We start from the raw sequence: 19,290 nt of genomic DNA, 5'->3' as shown, positions 1-19,290 counted from the left end.
ACCTCCATATAAACTTTAAAACGTTAGTTTTGATCATATTTTTAATATCAAAGAATAGGCATTTTGCCTAACATCCGGTCTCTAGTTATAATTAAGTCTCTTCTTCTTCTACTACTACTATTACTGCTACTGCTACTTGTACTACTACTACTACTATTACTACTTGTAATAATAATAATAATAATAATAATAATAATAATAATAATAATAATAATAATAATAATAATAATAATAATAATAATAATAATAATAATTGTAATAAGTTATTTCAATTTCTGACTTCTCTCCCACGCTGACAACATTTGGTAGGTTACACGAATATAGGTGCAAAGAAAAGTCAGAAAAAAATGCTGAAGTGAAACTAGAGAGTCATTTAACATCAATTTCTCTCATAATTTTATCTTAATGTATATCCTCTCCATTTTCTTTCCTAAAAAAAAAAGTCACTAATAAGTTCAGATGATGGAAAGTAGTCTGAAACCTTTCTGTTGTAAAAAAAAAAATCATAATTAAAATTCCATAAGAGCGTCATAACCTCTCTTTTGAACAGCGTAGTATTTTTTGTGTTTTGAAATGTAATAAGTTCATATTCGGAAGACGTAATTAAAAGATTAATGAGTTCAACGTTTCATCTTAACGAAGAAGGGTTGTACCTGAAGGTCTCGTTTTTTAATTTTTATTTTCGTACTCTTCCTACCCACTTAATGAAAATAGAGCGTTGTTTTACAAATACGCTATTCAAATTTGTTCTCTAGCAAAAAACATAAAAATATCGTAATAGAAGATGAGAGAGTTTGAAGTAAACAGAAAACTTTTACAGAAAAGGGAATCAGAAACTGTAAATAATTCGATTTAGAAGGAAAATAATTAATGAGTTTCGTAATGAAGAATTTCTTGGGTCTTTTAATTATTTAGTTGCTGTGCTTCGGAAGTTTATTAAGTTCTGCATCTAACATTTTTTGTATTATGCGCAATATTTTTTTCCCATTTTATACTTATAGAAACGCCTTTATCTCAGCCAACCCTAGTCATATATACAGGGCATACACAAAAGAATGACACAGTTTCAAAAGTTTTAAAACAAATCCTCACCTTAAATGGGCACAATCCGCATAGCCAGTAGTGGTAATTTCTCAAGTTTCTAATGAGCTACCAGAAGTAATATCGAATCAGCTAAATTTATTATAAAATAAGAACATTAAAATGAATAAATTTATTTATTTATTTATTTATTTATGACTTCTTTTACGTGGCGAGCCTTCTCCGAGCACTTAACCACGTGCATACATTCTTTTTTTTTTTTAAAAAAAAAGCACCAATATATAGAAAATATTAACAATTACAAAAGAAAAGTATTGAACCAGATAAAAAAAGATTATACCACTGAAGTAAAAAAGTAGTTAAACACTTCAAAAACAAAAATTGAAAATAACATACAATATAGGAAACAAAATAACATGGAGAAACTTAAAATGCATATATCATGTAGCGGTACCAGAACTATGAATATATAAGCTATACAAATTAGCATAGGTTACCTATTGGTTGTGTGTTCATATGTGGGTTATTAATAATCTCGTAAAACGAAGATGACTCATGAGCTACCAGTATCCTTATCTTTACTTAAGAGAAGGGAATTTACGGATTTTTTAAATTTGGCAACTGTGGAAACGTTGTGTATTAATTGAGGTAAACTGTTCCAGAGGCGTGTAGTACTTACTGTGAAGGATTTTGAGCATGAATCAGAATTGTGATTGGGTATGGAGAGTAAGAAATTATCTTGTGATCTTGTGCTTCTAGTATGAAAGTCTGATAAATATAAAAATCTACGGGCAAGATACGATGGTTCTGACGTAGTAAGTATTTTGTACAATAGGGTAAGATTATGTAAATTTCTTCTTCTAACTAACGTCAGCCATGACAGTTTTTTATAAAAGGATGTGAGATGTTCCCTGTAAGTTATATTGAAAATAAATCTAACGCATGCATTTTGCACTCTTTGCAAGCGCTTTGATTGATTTTCTGTTAGATCAGAATAGACTGAGTCGCAATAGTCAAGATGTGGAAACACCAGTACCTTGACAAGTTTGATCTTCAGAGATATTGGTAAGAAATTTCTTAGTCGATTTAACGTATGCAGGGCACCAAATGCTCTCTTACAAACTGCATTTATTTGATCTGACCAGGAGAGATTTTGATTTAGTATGACTCCCAAATTTTTGACAGTTGTGGAGAATGGAATAACAGTATTGGACAATTTAATATTCGGGAGTTGATAGATATTAATAGAAGAGAGAATTCTTGGAGAGCCAATTAAGATGCACTGCGATTTTGTTGCATTTAATTTTAACCCATGAGCCGTAGACCAGTCGCTGATTTACAATACGTAAGAGTATAATTTATTTTTTGTGTATAATATTTCATTTTTATCAAGCCATCGTGTTACCTTTACTCGGGTTCCTGTCATCACGGGATGGCATGTTCTCAAGTAGTTGATCGAGGAGAATATCTCTAGATATAGAGGTTAGCTATGAACAAATCCAGGCCCATATCCACGAAGGATCTAGAGGGACCGGTCTCCCCTAAAATTTTCACGGTAGGCTTGCAAATGAACTATAATATGGTTGGATCTGTCCCCATAACTTCTACCGGCCTCTCCTTACATTTTGGGATGTCTACCTGCCTGAATATATTGAATAAGGAGTCGTGTACAGACGACAATTTATGAGCTTAAAGGTTTGGAATGAGGCTAACGACCTTATCCTGTCAAAAAATGGCATTTGTTCAGAAATATTCACAGAAGCATCGGACCAGGACTGATAACTTGGCATGACCCCATTAAAGTAAAATCGACATAAGATTTGGACTATGGAATATAGGAAGTCTTTATGATGTATGTACGTTAAAATCCGTAACTAGTGAGTTAGAGAAATATAGGATAGACCTAGTATTAGTTCAGAAAATTAGATAGGAAGGAAAGGGAGCAGTAAAAAGTCCGGAAATTTTACGTTCGTTATGGGGATGGAAATAAAAATCAGCAACTAGGAACAGGATTTTTCATTCACAAACGAATACTTAGGTAATACCAGAATTTAAACGGATTGAATTTGTTAATGGCGGACTTTCTTTTATTACTCTTAAGGGTCAGTGATGTGATATTGTTCTAAATGTACAAGCGCCAACAAAAGATAAGGGTGACGATATAAAAGATAGTTTTTACGAAGAAGTAGAACAGATATTTGACCAACTCCCGCGATACCATATGAAAATTCTATTAGGAGAATTCAATGCGAAAGTTTGACGAGAGGATATTTTGAAACCGATTGTAGCGAATGAAAGTCTTCTGGAAAATAATGACAATGCCGTTATATTCGTTAACTTTGCAACATCCAAAATCCTTATCGTAAAGAGTAAAAAATTCTCACATTGCGACGTTGATATTTGCCAAAGGAAAAAGCACATCAACAAATTGATTACGTTTTAGTAGATAGAAAACTAACTAACTAACTCTATGGCCTATGGAACCCGGAGGTTCAATGCCGCGTTCACAAAAGCTCTCCACTGACTTCTATCCTTAGCTAACTGCATCCAGTTTCTACTCTGTATTCCAATCTCTGCGAGATCCATCTTAATATTGTCCTCCCATCTGCGCCTAGGTCTTCCTAATGGTCGTTTTCCGATTGGTCTTCCAATGAAGACTTTGAAAGCGTCTCTACTTTCTTCCATTCTAGCTACATGACCCGCCCATCTAAGCCTCCTAGACTTGACGACCCTAACAATGTTGGGTAAACCATATAAATTATGTAGTTCCTCGTTATGAAGTTTCCGCCATTCCCCATTCCCGTTCCTCTTGAGTCCGAATATTCGTCTCAGGATCTTGTTCTCAAATACTTTCAGTCTATGTTCTCCCCTCAGAGTAAGTGTCCATGTTTCGCAGCCATACAGAACTACAGGCATGATTATCGTTTTGTATATTTTAAGTTTCAAATTCCTCGACAGAATTCGCGACGACAGGCTAGTATAATTGATGTTCAGTCGTTCAGAGGAACAGCGTGTGACAATCATCGCTACCTGGTAGCAGCGATGAGAGACAGAGAGATTATTGCTGAATAAAAGAAATATTCAACATCTGAAAACGGAGAGGAGATAATTCCGTATTAATATTTCGTTTTTAGGCGACTCGGATAGCCGTGTGGTCTAGAAGGCCACCTAATCGACATACAGTATTAGGGATCGCGGGTTCTAATCCCTCCTCGGAGATGTTTTTGTTGTTGTTTTCACCTTACAATTCATTGTTATCTTTCTCTTTCAGAATTGTTCGGATCCCACTTTACACTATAGGTCCCGTAGCTTCGGAGCTAATGAAGGAAGTAAAAAGTTTCATTCTCACTTAGTTTCATTCTCCAAATGCATCAATATTTTGTGACACTGCTGACATTTAGCTATCTTATGCTTTCGGTGTTATGCATGCGAACTAAATGCATAGTTTGAGACCCAAATTCCTTTATTACCATCTGTTGCCACATATCAGACTTCTCCATTGTACACTCCGTATCCAAAAATTGTGACAGCTAACGCCGTGCAGGTAGGCCACCCAATATACACCTTCTTATCCCATAATCGTGCCAGGTAAAGAGACCCCCTATTTCTCCTCCTTTCTTCTCTCCCATACTAAAATTACCTAACATGCAATTCTAATTTCAAACTACACATGTATTAGTTTCGATAAAATGAAATAACAAAACCGAGACGAAACAAGATTCATAAGTTGATGTAGGGAGAAACTGAAACACACACAATGAAGAGTTGAAACCAATGGATGTCTATTACACAGAGATTCAAAAATGAGGCAGAGAGCAAGAGCGAGAGAGAGAGAGAGAGAGAGAGAGAGAAGAAGAAAATAAAAGGGAGAACAGATAAAACTGTGGAATTCAAACGTAGTAAGAAAAGAACCTAACATTATAAAGTTCCGTTTCCAGAAATCCAACAGTAATGTAGAAATAACGTTTGTTTTCACATATTTTTTCAGAACTATATATAGAGGATGGTTTAAACATTCATTATGTCACTTTCATAATGAGTAGCATACCCGATTTACAGTAGACCTGTATATCTCCGAGACACACTTAGGATAATGTCAAAAGTTTAACACAAATGCTTTGTTACCACGAGGTTCGATTGCAAATTCGGTAGTGTTCATTGGACGTACTGATCCAAAATACATTCTAATATACCCAGTTGATAGCGTTAGTCATATCCTCCATTTCGGACTAATAATGTAAACTGAAAAAAAAATAAAACGAAACGAAAAGAAAAAGAAAGAAAGAAAGAGAAAATTGAAGAGTGCTATTTTACTGCTAAATTTCTATTAGAAATACCCTATATTAAAAGTCCAAATTGTATCGTAATGAAAAGTTACAAATGTTGGAAAGCAAATGTTATGTTCGTCATAGATGTAGCATGTTTCAAATTTTAACGTGAATAAAACACATTGAATTATAGGATGGAAACAAATTTTGTGTCGAACTAGTATAAATAAAATTCTATTTTCAAATAAATAAAGAGGTTACCATTTTCTAGTCTTTTCCGAAGATTTATCTGTTCCGAACATCCAGCATTGATTTCATGCCTTCCAGATATAACGTAATTTGCACAGATAGAATGAACACGCTAAGAGCTCAAATGGATCATCGTGTCAGTCGGATGATGTAGACCATCACTGGGTCGAGGATTCAAATTCGTAATGACCCGGTAATTCGACTGAGACTCGGTAACCCAGAGGATAAAAAAGAGATTTTACTTATTTCCGTGTGTCTAAACAGTATTTCTGTCGGAGGTGACCAGGAGTAGGGATGTTATCGCTAGAGCATGAAAAACACGACACTGAAGTTCCCAGTTAATTAGATTCTCCAGACCAGGTATATAGCGCTCTTGCTCCGTTTTAACTTTGGAACATGAAGTGCGTGTGTATGTGAAAGAAAGAGAGGGGGAAAGTGAAGGATTGCAAAGACAGGATAGGGAAACGTCAAGAAAGAGAGGAAGGGGGGACAAATATAAATATGAAACATACTTATCATTGCAGTGTATGATGTAGACCGCACACACTGTTTACTGAAATTATCGCCAGTGATGCTTTGTAAGTTCTCCATCATAAGATCGGTTGGGTGGTTCAAGAGATTAGGAGCCACAAACATAGTTACTTTCAATTTTATAATGTAGGTTATTATTATTATTATTATTATTATTATTATTATTATTATTATTATTATTATTATTATTATTATTATTATTATTACTTGCGTACTTTTGAACTTACACGGTGAAATTACTGCAAAATATGTTTTATTTCTCTATTTTTTCCTAAATTCTGTTTTTCCTTTATTAGTGGGCATTAATTTCTCTCTAGGCCTTCAAATAAATGAATTTCGTTGTGCAGTTTGGTGCAAATAACATTAGAGGAAGAAGCCGTTTCATTCCGAAGATCAGGGTTAAACTAAGTAATATTTGGGTCGTAATTTCAGGTAGCCCGGTAGTGTAGGGGTAACGTAATGACCTTATGACTAATACAGCTATCTATCATAGGTTCAAATCCTGTTCACGCTAAAGTTAATTATTTACAAAGTGATTGTGAAGAATCGACTTATCATACTGGACAAGAAATACATAAAAATGTGGGCGTAAACACCTATATCATGATAGAAACGATTTACGAATGTTGGTTTGAAAAGGGAAAGGGAATTACCAGAACATTCCAAAAAATATCATTGATCTACAGTATACACTTTTCGTGTTATCGTTCTCAGAAGGAAACACTACATATTTGTTAAACAAAGTTTGGTTAAAGCAATCGGTGTTGTAGTGGTAGCGCGCTAGACTTCCAAATGGAAAATCTTGGTTCGATTTTCCATCAGGTAGTATGTTTTTTATCGCGTAAAATAATGGCTGCAAACAGAAATTCATCTTATGATGGAGAACTTACAAAGCATCACTGGCGATAATTTCAGTAAACAGTGTGTGCGATCTACATCATACACTGCAATGATAAGTATGTTTCATATTTATATTTGTCCCCTCTCTCTCTCTCTTTCCTGACGTTTCCCTATTCTGTCTTTGCATCCTTCACTTCTCCCCCTCTCTTTTTTCACATACACACACACTTCATGTTCCAAAGTTAAAACGGAGAAAGAGCGCTATATATCTGGTCTGGAGAATCTAATTAATTGGGAACTTGAGCGTCGTGTTCTTCATGCTCTGGCGATAACATCCCTACTGCTAGTCATCTCTGACAGAAATACTGTTTAGACACACGGAAATAAGTAAAATCTCTTTTTTATCCTCTGGGTTACCGAGTCTCAGTCGAATTACCGGGTCACTACGAATTTGAATCCTCGACCCAGTGATGGTCTACATCAGGGCTGTCCAAATGGCGGCCCGCCAAGCAGTTTTCTACGGCCCACAAAGCTTTCACGATTCACGATTTTTATTGCTGATAGTATTTTCATTTATATTTATTCATTCGTTTAATGTTTCCACTCTTCTTTTGAAATAACGCATCCATTTAGCGCTTCTGTACAACAAAAAGGGCGCGGGCATCCACGACAACAGCTTTCCCTAAAAGCTGTGAGTTTGGTGCGAAAAGAGTGTCAATGTTTGATAGTACTTATTTGTGTGAAAGTACATTTACCACCATGAAAATTGTGAAGAATCGCTTCAGAAACTGCCTTGGAAATTCTTTCCTTTAACATCTCCTGTGGCTCACAACAACAGGAATGGATGTAGATATCGCAACCCTTGTAAACGCTGCTAGTCACCCTCATTTGTCACAGATTGAATAAGTAATATTTCAAATACCTTTTTTATATTTTTCTTTTGTAGTGTAATAATAATAATAATAATAATAATAATAATAATAATAATAATAATAATAATAATAATAATAATAATAATAATAATAATTATTATTATTATTATTATTATTATTATTATATTTAGCTGCGGCCCTCCACTTTACTAGTAGAGATGGTTATGGTCCTCAGGCTGATTATAATTGGACACCACTGGTCTACATCATCCGACTGACACGATGATCCATTTGAGCTCTTAGCGTGTTCATTCTATCTGTGCAAATTACGTTATATCTGGAAGGCATGAAATCAATGCTGGATGTTCGGAACAGAAATCTTCGGAAAAGACTAGAAAATGGTAACCTCTTTATTTATTTGAAAATAGAATTTTATTTATACTACTTCGACACAAAATTTGCTTCCATCCTATAATTCAATGTGTTTTATTCACGTTAAAATTTGAAACATGCTACATCTATGAGGAACATAACATTTACTTTCCAACATTTGTAACTTTTCATTACGATACAGTTTGGACTTTTAATATAGGGTATTTCTGATAGAAATTTAGCAATAAAATAGCACTCTTCAATTTTTCTCTTTCTTTTTTCTTTTCGTTTCGTTTCGTTTTTTTTTTTTTTTTTGTTCAGTTTGCATTATTAGTCCGAAATGGAGGATATGACTAACGCTATCAACTGGGTATATTAGAATGTATTTTGGATCAGTACGTCCAATGAACACTACCGAATTTGCAACCGAATCTCGCGGTAACAAAGCATGTGTGTTAAACTTTTGACACTATCCTAAATGTGTCTCGGAGATATACAGGTCTACTGTAAATCGGGTATGCTACTCATTATGAAAGTGACATAATGATAATGACTCTCTCTCGCTCTCTGCCTCAGTTTTGAATCTCTGTGTAATAGACATTCATAGGTTTTAACTTTTCATTGTGTGTGTTTCAGTTTCTCCCTACATCAACTTATGAATCTTGTTTCGTCTCGGTTTTATTATTTCATTTTATCGAAACTAAAATATGTGTAGCTTGAAATTAGAATTGCGCTCATGTTGTTAGGTAATTTTAGTATGGGAGAGAAGAAAGGAGGAGAAATAGGAGGTCTCTTTACCTGACACGATTATGGGATAAGAAGGTGTATATTGGGTGGCCTAACTGCACGGCGTTAGTTGTCGCAATTTTTTAAATGCAAAGTTACATTTTCAGCACACGTAGCTCCAACGGTGTGAAACACTGTACCACTACACTTCACTGTTATGTTTAGTGTTAATAGTGCATTTTAAATATATGCACACTTGTATATGGTGATATTTTAAACAAAATATTTTTATGCTGAGTTGGCAACACTGCTTCATCTATGGCAACGCTGTTTGTAGTTTTCGTTAGGGCATTTTATTCTCATTATATTGTGCAGCTTTTGTTTTTATTGCTTTAACGGTTTTCAAGATGCTTTAACAGTTTAAAAGTACCTAATTCCATGATATAATTTTTTTTGAATACTCAAATATTGAAGCCCCGTAGCTCCTATCCTTCTGTTCCATAGCACCTTAAATTTTGCTCATTTTCATTTCTTATGTTGCTCTATCAGATGTGCTATGTGTCAATCAGATTTTACTGACAACTTGTTTGACCTTCATTTGTGAGAGAAGAATGCAGACTAAGTTTTTGAGAATAAAATCTTGGGACGAGTATTCTGACTCAAGATGAACGGGGATGGGGAATAGCGGAAATTCCTTAACGAAGATCTCCATAATTTATACCATTAACTATTGTGAGGGTAATCAAGTCTAGGAGGCTCAAGTAGTCAGGTCATGTAGCCAGAATGGAAGAAAATAGGAACGCTTTCATAGTTTTAACTGGAAGATCAATCAGAAACCGACCATTAGGAAGACTTAGGCGCAGATAGGAGAACAATATTAAGATGGATCTCGCAGAAAGAGGAATACAAAGTAGAAACTGGATCAAGTTGGCTAAGGATAGAAGTCAAGAGAGAGCTTTTTGTGAACGCGGCTATAAAGTTCTTGGTTCCATAGTTTAGGGCTTAGTTAGTTTCCGAGAGAATCATGTATGGAACTAAATATTAATATAAAATTTTCAAACTATATTTACCTCTCAGTTGAATTTAATTTTCACAGTTATGAAAAGGGGGAAAAGACAGACCGACCTAGCTGAAGCTCAGTAAAAAAACATTATGAAAAATGGGAAGTATCAATGAAAGAAGAAGCAATAAGAACGTAAAAGCAACCATTCATAGTACACAATTTTAACACTGGACTGCAGTTCGCTTGATTCTCAATTATTTTCTTCTTCAATATTTTAACTGTCTAAAATTTAAAACTTCGCTATCAATTGTGTTTAAGTGTGTGAAAAAGATTCAATTGTGTCATAGTAACAAAATCATAACTGGTGATAGTAACTGTTTGTAGAAATACTGTAAATTATAATATATTATAACATTTGTCATTACAATTTTTGATTAAGCTTTTCATATACGTCCATTTGTATATGTAAAACCGCAAGCCGTGTTTTTAAAACTATTGTATTTATTATTTCAGTAAAAGTATAACCGTAATTAAACATTTTCAAAACGTGTAAAAGTACCTGCAAATATTCACATAGAACAGAACAAGATTCGTAAGTTCTTTCGACAGTACATGAATTTTCTGAGTAATATCACTATAAGAACCAAAGAACATAGTTCATATTTCCATATTTGCAATAACAAACCCCAATGGCTACCAATATTATGAGACCTACTTTTGGACCACCCTGTAAAATTGCATGTATTATTCAGTACCTTAAAACGTTTTTCCGAATCACGATATGAAAAGAAGGAAACTTTAAGGCGTTCTTAATTTGTTTCTCAGACAGCGTGGTCTCATGTCAATACCACGTGGCACTGTTAAACTATTTCTTATTGTATGGCTTAATGTAAGCTTCCTTCATCAACTGGCGGAGCTGAGCTCAGAGACTGTCAGATTGATTATAAAAGAGGAAAGCTTTCTGACGTCCCTCCTTCATATAAATTAAGAATACTGGGTGTTCTTTGTAGATCTTTTTTCTTTGCCGATAATAAATACCAGGTTTAACATTGAAATTTGCTGAAAGGATTTCAGAGAAATATATTTAGTTAGAAATGTATTTATTCCTTATTTCATTAATGTTAGTTTTTACAGGTAAATTGGCTATGTTGGAGTAGGCCTATAGTCAAAAATTAACCCAGTGCGGAAAGGCAGCCCATTTGGGGAAAGTTAGATGTTAACGTATTATATCGAAGTAATCTATTATTTTGTCCAAGGTATTTGTTATATAATGAGATTAAACGAGCTTTGTAATTTATCGAGTTTTTGGACTGAATAAGCCACGTGTATGACTTCTATTCATTTGATACAGTTAGTCTAGCAAAAATTTAACCTGGATATCAATTGCCAATTTGTATTTGATAAGTTACATCTATGGTCTCTAAAATAGTTATACTCGGTCCGATGATAAATTTAATGTTTCACATCTTTAAAAATTATATTAGCTTTTGATTTCTTCAGTTATTCTTTTTAACTATTCTAGAAGTTTTGTTTTCATATTGTCAAACTAAGCACAAGAAACTGAGCAAGGCTATATGATAATATATATAGACACTGGATCACGTAACAGTTATTGTGTTGAAACCGTTACGTGATTCTGTGTTTTATATACAGGGTGTTTCAAAACAACATCGACAATGCTTGTGTGGTGATTCCTGATTCCATGATAAGACAAAAAAATATAGACCAAACTGGGTGCACAAATGCTTCCTTTCGGAGTTATAGGCTGCCGGAAACATGAAAAAATGGAACTTTTAAAGTCCATAGCTCCAAAACTATGGAAGCTACCGTAGTCGGGTAATGACTTCACTTTGGAACTAATATGTGTGCTATCCAAAAATACGTTTCAGAATCCTAAGGTACTCACGCAACAATTTTTATGGAGAGTTTTTTGCTTCGAGCATATAATTTAAAGTACTCACCAACTACCTGTATAAAAAAAATTGTTGCGGAAGTACCACAGGATTGTGAAACTTGGATATTTGGATATCACACATACTAGTTCCTAAGTTAAGTCTTGACCTGACTACAGTAGGTCCCATAGTTTTGGGGCTATGCACGTGTAAAATTACCTTTCTTATGTTTTCGGCAGCCTATAACTCCGAAAGGAAACATTTGCACACCCAAATCGGTTTATACTTTTTGTCTTATCTTGGTGTCAGGAATCACCTCCCGAACGTTGTCGGTGTTCTTTTGAAACACCCTGTATATTATCACATGTCCTTGCTCAGTTTGTTGTGATTATTCTTTTTGTAGAAAAAATAGTTAATAGTAATTTACTGTAATTTATTTTTAAGGAGTAACCATCCAACACTCCTTTAGATATGTACTCTGCCCGCCCACCCTGAATACAAAGAGTCTGAAGAACAACTTGATCTATCACTATCAGTTTTGGCCACAGAGTCAAAAGTTTAGCATTTGAATTTGTTATTGGAAGCGATATTCAAGCGAGAAGTGTAGAGATCAAATATTTCTGGTTGTAACGCTAATCATTTTTGATCAAAAACGATCATAGATATACGAAAAGCGGTTTCCTGGAATAAATTAACCGTCCCGAATACATTTCACTTCAACCCTTAACTCTCTGCTAAAACTACAAGTAAAATCTACTATAACTTCCAGTTTCAATATTTACCTACATAGAGAATAAATTAGCAGAGATAGCGTGAAGCGGTGTTTATGTAATCGATCCTAAGAATAGGTATCACCTTCCCTCTTAACCCTCCACTCAAACTGGCAATGGCAGAAATCAAGGACTCCCAGATTTATCGTTGATAGCTGTAGAGTGAAAACGGTGATTGGTAACGACAGTAGATACTAAATAGAACGGTAATAGATAAACGTTTTACTGCAATCAATTAAGCATTCAGAGAATATTGCAATATCTTCTCATATGAGTAAACCACACTATGTGCTTCGGCACAAGCAGCCGACGAATGCCTCCTCCGAGAGAACACGAAAAGATACGAAGAGACCCCTTCAACCCCTCCACAGGTTCCATCTCGAAAACTGGCTATAAAAGCGGACCCCTCGAGGTAGAAAACATGTTATCAACTGGTCACAGCCTATCCATCTCTTCAAGCTGCATTGGGCGGGAGAGACTTCTCTAAACTACAACGGGCAAGAAGTATTCTCACCTATTTCCGCGCTGCATCGGGCAAGAGATATTACCGTACCTCTGAGCTGCATCGGGCAAGATATTTCTTTAGACTCAGCTACAATGGGCAGGGTCGTTTCTAACCAACAAATACTAAACCTCCAAGCTGCTGTGGGCAAGAGGTCGAACTTATAGAGGAAAGAACTATTAGAGAAATTATACTTATTTGTAATCTAGAGTATAAATTGTATAGAATCTTTTATAATAAAAAAGTGAAGGAAAAACCAGTGTATTAATTCAAGGAATATTACAATATATTCCATCTCAAATCTAATTCTCTATTGAAAGTGTAAGTGGTGTAAGTCTACTATCGATTCTGGTTTCAATACTACTTGAGAAAATGTCACGACATAGAAACTAAATTCCTTCACGTGGTGAACACATTATACTGCTACGTGTTATTAACTCTCTTTTTCTTATCATCCATTGAAAGCAATATAGCAGTTTGTTTTCTGTTTCTATTTATTCTACATACAGTTCATTAATAAATGAGCAGTTACATGATTGTGTTAATTTTCTTCGTGCAAAATGTAGTTTGAGTCCATTCTCTCTTGCCAATATTACTATATCTTGCAAGAATAAAAAAAATGCAACTGACTTTACAAAATCCAGCAATAGATGTTTCACCTCTAAATTTTTTGTCTTTGTTTTAGATAATATAGAAATCTAAGTTACATAAAGAAAAATTTATATTCATAGCTTTTAACATTTTAGTTTTTTAAAAGCAAACTTATTTCTAGTAATTATGTCGTGTTAACTGTGCATTAACACTATTAATGTTATTAACACTGCAAGAAACTCCACTAGCATTTCTTCATAAGTACTTACTTAGTGTTACTAAAATTAAAAACAAATATTTTTTTAAAATTTTGTAGTTGTATGATATTTTATTACTTGCATTATTTTAAAGAACGTTTTATTTTTTAACAGTTGCTTTTAAGAAAATCGTCCGAAAAAGAAACTAAATCACTATCTTTCTTGAATTTTTGTAATTTCATAACTCATACCATTTTATACAGCTGTTAATGAAATGTTGATTGATGAAATGAACAAAGAAAAGTTTTGTTAGTTTCTGACAATTTCGTTTCCTGATCTGAAGTTTTCTTGATTTGTTCAACCAGCGGATAAATCTAGCCTCTTTTATTGAATGGCTCAATAGTAGAATGCTACAACGCAGGGTCACTAGTTCGATTCCAGGCTATGTGATTTTGTGTGGTGAACAACATCGTGTTTGTGGGTTTTCTCAAGATTCTTCCGTTTCCTCTCCTATTCTCATTCCACCAATTCTTTCATAATCATCCATTTTCATTAATCATCCGTCTCCATCAGAGGCAAATCTAGAAGGTAAAAACAAGGTGGCCACCCAGAACCCAAGTTTCAAAAATATATAAGTAAAATCTTCAATTATTTTTGACACTCAAAAAACTGGGGGTGGCCTAGGGCTCCCCGGCCCCTGGCTAGATCTGCCTCTAGTCAACATTTGCCACCACTACGTTATTGTTGGACATAAAACTGGAAAATTGATTTAATTTTTGTATACTGGAAGGTTCCATGTCCTCACGCACAGCAACCACATGTTTTTACTACGAACACATGTTTTTCGCTCATACACAAACAAGAGGAGACGACGGAAGAAGGCCACCAGGAAGACACAAAGAGGATTCGGAAAAACCACGAAGGTCTACCTCCCCTCATGGGTCCTCCCTCCAAGATGATGCCAATAAAAGAAGACAACGAGTACGAGACGAGGAAACTATCAGTACATCGCTGATCACTTACCTATTAATACCTTCTTCTGGGGCCGCCATGCGCTATGGAGATTTCCTTTGAAACTGTCTCCCGAAGCTGCTATGAGCGAAGGAGATATCCCTTAATCACCAACTCCCGGAGTTACGGAGTATCCTCGATATTTGTCTATTATCTATCTATTACTTCTTGATTTAGCTTTATTCCGAGGCCATTTTGTGTACGAAGGAAATTTGTTATATACTGAAAATCTTTATACATTTCAAGAACTTCGTAAAAACTTTTATAAGACTTTATTTCTATGATAAAAGGTGATGGGTTTAATTCCCGTGTTCGTTATTTTTTAAGACCCAAGCAAACAGAATACTTCAATATTCATCCATTGCAATAACTACAAAATCGACCTCTCTTTTGGTTTCTTTGGCTGTTTCCTTTGACTAAAACCATCCGTTGATGCTTAACAAAATTACTAGTCTCTCTATAACCTCCATTTTTTTTGTTTTTTCTCTGATGCTATTCTTGCATGTTCGTCTTCGCGGATTTTTGTAGATCATGCGAATAGAGGAATTTGTTGGTCAGAGCATGAACTACCAATTACATTCTGTTGGATTACAAATTACCAATTTTCGTATCCTACCTAATGTTATGTTATAACATTCTTCTCGAACCAGAACTAGTATTTTATTAGGCAAAATTAAGTTAAACATATTCTGTCACCAATTTCCTATGTTCCTACGCTAAGATTTTTCTCTCTAATTTTTGGATCTTAATAATAAACGCAGTGTCTTAAATATCTGTACATGCAAACTTTAAACTTGCTATCATAAGTATACTATAAACATTAAATCTGAGAGAGAACCGGAAATATTCTACAAACTTTTATTAGCAAATTTTAAAATTCGAAGATTATCAACACGTTAGAATGTACATAAAATATGTTAATCCCTACATTTAACCATAGTTTTCTTACCAGTACTATCAACATGTAAATTCTTCCCCAGTATCGTTTGTCACATTGCCATAAATCATTCCATCATCGCAACACTCACAAGCAATCTCTTTGTACTATGTCTAACAGTTTCCTCTCAAATAGATAAAATTATCTCATCGGCAAGTTTTATTTATACGATTGTTATGAGCAAGCTTAACAGAGATATTTTATTTACTTTTATTTTTATTATTCATAAAATTTGTATAAGCAATCTAAATTTTATATTCAGATTTAATATATATATATATATATATATATATATATATATATATATATATATATATATATATATATATATATATATAATTAGTTTAGTTATTTTATATACATTAGATTTCAAGCTAATCATTCTGATATTATTTTATTTTATTTTAAATTTCATTTAGTTTAGTGGCATAACAGAAAACTGCTTTTTTTGTATATTTGTGGAAAGTTCTGTATAAATTTTGAAACTTCAGGGAGATAGAGGTTAGTGAACTCTACAGTACCAAATATTGCCAGCCTATAGTATCTAGAAAATGCTATAAACAAGATTCTTTTAATGTGTTATAACTATTATAGAAATATATTGTAAGAAAAGGAAAGAAATTCTAAGGATGGACAAAACAAAATTGGCGACAGAAAGTCGCTGAGCAATCTTCTGTTAAACTATACACACCTAGATACGAATTTTCAAATACAATACGTGAGAAATTGTTTCACTGACCGCGATTTTCACACTTTTAATGGAATCGCTACCTCTCCGGTGGGGATGGTTCAACGGTTCTGGCTGCCAGTCAGCGAACCTTCATCAATTCAATTTTCATACTGTTCCAGGGTTACCAGAAGGTATTGGTATATTAAATATATTTTTGAATATAAATTCCAACCTATAACTATTCTTGGAAATATCCGATATAGTTATATTAGTATATAGAATCGCGTTCCTTACCCGTTTATTCTTATAGAATAGCTATTTTGGCAGGTTGCTATTCTTTGCTTAATTTTAAACTCAGTATGTTGATTCTGGCACTCCCGGGATGCCTTGGAGTGTGATGAAGGGTAGCAGAAGACAATTGTCTACCACCAACAAGTTATTTTGTATTTTTTTTCTGTTTTTTTAACAATGTCAACTCCACCCAAGTTTATAAATGTAAAATAGGATATTTAAATATTGGTTTTCAACTTTTGTTACATGTCAATTGTAATTAGTTAATCGGTAATATCATTAATTATAAATGTAAACAGAAAAGGATATCGGTCGCTGAGAGAGGTTGTTTACATTCGAAAAACAAACAGTAATCGCTAGAGGAATACACCCGTCAAGCCTCTCGCAAGCAACCCTTATTGTGGAAAGAAAGTCCCGCTATCCTCTGACAATGAAAAAAAAAAACTTTTGAAAGCCCGTGAAGGAGGCGAGTTTTGGTAAAAACTAGCTTTAGTGTGTGTAACAAAAGCAAAGGAGAGAAAAAAAATTTAGTTAGTTGAAGCTTCACTGTTATCGGAACCACATACTACAGTGATACTTGATCACTATTAATCTTCGCGAACATGGATTCTAAACTCTTATTAATTATAGCAGAAGCTATAAAATATATTTGACTGAAAAGTTTCAAACTACATTTGTATAGTGCTTCACATGTTTACAATTAGTGAAATTAAGTGACACCAGAAAATAACGAAAACGATGGTATAATACAAATTTAGTTATCCCAACTAAAGAAACTATATTATACTTACGAGGAAGGTCCATAAACCGTGAGAGTTGAATTTTGATGAAAATTAGTGACAAGATTCAGTTCGAGATGCTAAGTAACGTGGTAATAGTCACTCAATGCGCAAATGCTTCGTTGAGCTGCTACACCGACGCCATCTTGAAATCCAATAGGCAATGTCCAAGAATACCGTTTTGGCATAAAAATGAAAAAGCTTTTCGTAGGTCTGACTTCAACATTGTAAACCGGGATAGGGCATCTATATGTGGGAGTACTTCCAACGCATGATCGCCATCTTGGAAGGCGCCATATTGAATCGCGGTCAAATATGATAAATGGCAAGGGGGTCATATGGGGTATCAAATAGCACTGAAATTTACTCCTGAATCCATTTCCGTAACTCTCACCTACAGGAACATATAAAAACTGTGCGAGTTAGATTTGTGTTATGAAACATGGTCGTGCGAGCAAATGCAGGGTTTTATCTAATGCAGTAGTAGTCATTTGATCCACAAGAGCCACTATACCAATAAGATCTTGAGCCTAGTTAATTAAATTGAAATGCCTGTAGTGAAAAATGGAATAGCAGCACTGTAACAAATTATAAGCACTTTAATGATGTAATATAAGTTAGGTGCAACGGCACATATGATGTTACAAGGACATGTCTTGAAGTTATTAGAAAATTAATAGATAAATCATCAGAAAAATAATATAAACTGGTGCACTTAAGGAGATATTAACCTACTGACCTTTTGCTCTTCAGTTGTGATGATGGAGATCCATAACGAAGTGATTAGCACACATCATCATGGATCAGTACAAACACTTAACAAATACACTTTCGTCACAATTTTCATGACCAGTATTTTCTACTTGCAACATACTCTCCAGAGCATTTGTAAATGAACCAACTATTGCTCTTGTGACGTACCCACATTTTTGCCATGCATATGAAAGCATGTCCTTTAGGACTGGCGCACAAAATTGATGATACACAACAGAATCCATTTTCGTTATAAACATTCTGTCATATAACTTGTTCGGTGTACCAGAAACAATGAATTTATGTCGAAAATAATCCTCAAGCCTCCGAATTACCGAAAAAAGTATACATCAAGAGGCCGAATAAATTTGGTGGTCTTTGGGGGTATAACTTCAACACGAATGTTTTTCTCATGTAACGATTCTCGCACGTCTTCACTCATCTGTCCACTCCACGAGTCAAGCAACAGCGGGGAATCCTCTTTCACATCAGGAATAAACACGTCTTTTAGCCACCGTTTGACGTTTTCCCGAGAGGGTTTACCTGATTTGCTCGCATCAATAACAATGTTGAAAGGTGTCTGTCTAGCTAACTGTTGTTTCACTTCGGGTGCAAACACGTCTTTAGGCTCCTGGAAACACCCACACACCCACCCACCCACCCACACACACACACACACACACCGTACTGGGGAAATGTGAATTTGGATGGAATATGCGTGGGAAACCGAGGCCAAAGACTGAACGACTGCTGTGATATGTTTCTCACATATTTCTGACAGAGTTCTACCAGAGGTCATTTCGTACTTAATCCTAGAGTAATCAGTATTAAAGATGCATTCACTGCTGTACGGTTTCTCATGTATTATTTTATTAATTTTAATCACAAAATTTTGGGCATTATCAAGTAATTCACCTTCGTTTTCAACATCTTTCTTCGTTACAAATTGAGTAATCCTTAGTGAGCGAATACTCTTTTTTAAATTCGTTAATGAA

The sequence above is a fragment of the Thermobia domestica genome, chromosome 8, assembly GCF_964235325.1.
Source record: "Thermobia domestica chromosome 8, izTheDome1.hap1.1, whole genome shotgun sequence".
Lineage (NCBI taxonomy): Eukaryota > Metazoa > Arthropoda > Insecta > Zygentoma > Lepismatidae > Thermobia > Thermobia domestica.
Note: the sequence above shows the minus strand (reverse complement) of the source record.